At 29.7% G+C, this 3096-nt stretch overlaps 1 non-coding gene across 1 annotated transcript; it reads right to left on the bottom strand.

Annotated features, from left to right (window-relative positions):
* Positions 1 to 1932: 1932 nt before the first annotated feature.
* Positions 1933 to 2004, bottom strand: Trnat-ugu (transfer RNA threonine (anticodon UGU)). Its single transcript has one exon. It is a non-coding gene; the product is annotated as a tRNA-Thr (tRNA).
* Between the last annotated feature and the right edge of the window lie 1092 nt (positions 2005 to 3096).

The following is a 3096-nucleotide window of genomic DNA, read 5'->3' as shown; positions in this document are numbered from 1 at the left end:
AGTTGGCAGCAGATGGTTGAAAAATGTGTTCACAGTTTTGAAGGAAAATAATTCTTAATCCAAGAAAAAAGTCAACTCAACTTCATATTCCATAGTTCCACAAACAGTAATACAAATTTTAAATGTGACAGCTATTTCGACAAAAGTTACGCAGACAAGAAGTGTAGATTGGCACATGCTGACGTAATACTATATGCATGTTCATCTTTGAACTTTTTTCAAAATTTGTTTTGACGTTTCATTTGTTGAAGAAATAAAACTCTTTTTGGAAACACGGTAGCAAAAGTTAACATAAATTGACAGATGGTTAAAAAATGTGAGCAAATTTTTAAAGAAAAATAATTTTTAATCCAAGAAAAAAGTCAATTCAACGTCTTATTCCATAATTCCTCAAGCAATAAAACAAATTTCAAATTTGACAGCTATTCCGACAAAGTTTCACACACAAGAAGTATAACACTAAACAATTTGTGGTTAGTAATGAATTTAAGTTTTTCATAATTATTCATTTTGATGTTTCATAAGTTTAATGAAAATAGTTTAAAAGAGAAAAACGTCAACCATCATGTTGACGTTTATTGTCACATGCTGATATTAAACTATGTTCACACTACACTCTTTTCAAAAATATTTGTTTTGACATTTCATTTGTTAGCGAAAGATGACGGATGGTTAAAAAATGTATTCAACATAACTTATTCCGCACTTCCTTAAATAAGAATTCAAATTTTAAATTTGACAGGTACAAGGATGAAAGTTCCAATGACAGAAAGTAACACTTAAACTTTTGTAGTTACTTATGAATTTTAAAAAAACATTCTGTTTCACATTATGGACATTCTACACCCTACGTTATAACTCCAAAGCTATTAAAAAAGTCTATCAAAAATTCAAAACCGCTAATTGATAGCATGATCACCTTGTTAAGAGGTTTCTGTTTGAATTGGGAATATAATATGATGCATAATGGCGCGTGGACTTGAACAGGTTTCTGTCTGGTTGTAGGTTTTGGCGTTTATTTTTTTTATGAATGAGATTGAATGAATGAAAATTTAAACGGAAACGCGTAGGTTCATTGATGTTTTTTTCTTAAGATTTGTTTTGCTATTTTTCCATTTTTTTAGGAAATTATAAGCATGTTATCTTTTTTATGGCAAGTATTATTTTGTTTATATCCGATGATGGGCTTGGTGATGAGTTTTACCAAAAATAAATGCTTAATTGATTTGATTGACTATTTATGGGATGTTTTTGTATAACTCCTACTTTTTGTTTTACAATAAATTGATACAAAATGGATTATTGTAGGCGCCAACTTGTAACTTGTTGAGAATATGACCTTTGAAAATGTTGGTAATAAATTTTGGAAAGATTTCGTTGTATATCTTTTGTTTTGATTTGACAGTTCTTCCGAATCCCACATGGTTAGATTATGTATACATTTTGTTAATTTAAATTTAAAATGCATTTCACTAAAAGTTATGGGCAAGAAGAATGGTTGCGTGCAGTTTCAGTTTCTGTCAGAAATGATGATGGTGGTCTCGTCTGTCACTTAACTAATTAACCTTGTACCAATTTGGATTTAACGTTTTAATTTATTTGTTTAAATTTGGATTGTGACAGACTAATTAGTTGTGAAGTGTAGCAAAGTGATGAATGCGAATGGTGGAAGTGATAAGTATGAAGGGCAAATTGGGAGGTGTATATTCGGGAACTTTAAAGGTTGAAATCCGAAAAGTTTTTTTATTTTAAAGCAAATGAAAAAATGTCAGATAATGTCTGACGTTCCAAAACGTTTAACTATTTTTTTTAATATCAATCAATTTCAATACTTTTTATTCTTTTCACTTCTACATGTTTTTCCAATTTCATTCTTCTAAAAAGACTTCCAAGGGATTGCTTTTTAATTTAGTTTTCGCCAATAAAATAAAATGCCTCCTGTGAGGATTGAACTCACGACCCCTGGTTTACAAGACCAGTGCTCTGCCACTGAGCTAAAGAGGCTTATATATCTAGTTTGCGTTCCTATTTTTTGACAAAAAAGAAAATAAATGTCATTTATACTACTTTTGATAAAGCATAACACTCCACTTATAAATTAAGTAGTGAGGAAAGAGGCACTGCACTTTAGCCACAGGTGATATGACTTAAAAAATTAATACAAGTCAGAGGGACAGAGAAGGAAGAACGAACATAAAAAAGAAAACATTACAAAAGCCTTGGGTTGATCCTCCATCTTTCGATTGGAACGGACCTTTTTCAGTAATTCGGTTGTTGCCTTTCGGAAAACAATTCAACGTGAGGTGAATAGGCCCTTAACTTAGTGGAATTTAGAATATAAATATGTTAAGTAGTGTTTTTGTTTTATATTTTCACTATAAAGTCAAATAAAAACAGAATCCAATCTCTCAGAGTGTTAAAAAATTATTATGTAAAATGTTTAGAGTTCCTATCTATTTATTAATCATTAAATAGTGAGAAAATGTGGCAATGCAAATTATTAAAGCGTAAATGTGTTATAGTGCCAAAGTATAAAAATGTTGGAATGTCAATGTTAATTTTCAACATTGCAAAATTAAGTGTCAAATATATCACAATGTGACAGAGTGAAAGTGTCAAATAAGAAAAGAATTTCTCACTCGCTAGAATTTTGATAAAGGGGGTAAGTACTTTCATATTTTTGTTTTTATTTTAAATAGAATTTAGACTAAAAGAATTTAATTTTGTGTTTATCTTTAATGAAATGTGTACAAATGTTGTGGTTATATGAAAGTTCTAGAAGCAAAGTGTTTAAAATGAATATGAAAAAAGAGGCTGTGATGCGACCTACATTAATAACTTCCCATCCCATCCGTCGACTTTTCTTGCTTAAAAGGTTTGTAGGTTATCGAGTTCTGCTAAAAAAGTTGTCAGTTAAATTATTCGAAAAAAATTAACTTCAGTATTTGGATATTTGAGTCGCAAGTTAATTTCTACCAAGTTTTGGAATTGTTTTTCGTAAAACAACTGTCAATTCGATTTTTCTCAAAATTTAACCGAATGTTGAAAACAATATTCCTTACAAAATAATAATACTTTGAAGAAATAATCTCAAAT

This window comes from Eupeodes corollae, chromosome 1 (assembly GCF_945859685.1).
Source record: "Eupeodes corollae chromosome 1, idEupCoro1.1, whole genome shotgun sequence".
Taxonomy (NCBI): Eukaryota; Metazoa; Arthropoda; class Insecta; order Diptera; family Syrphidae; genus Eupeodes; species Eupeodes corollae.
The sequence above is the reverse complement of the archived record's forward strand: the minus strand, read 5'-3'. Positions and strand labels throughout refer to the sequence as shown.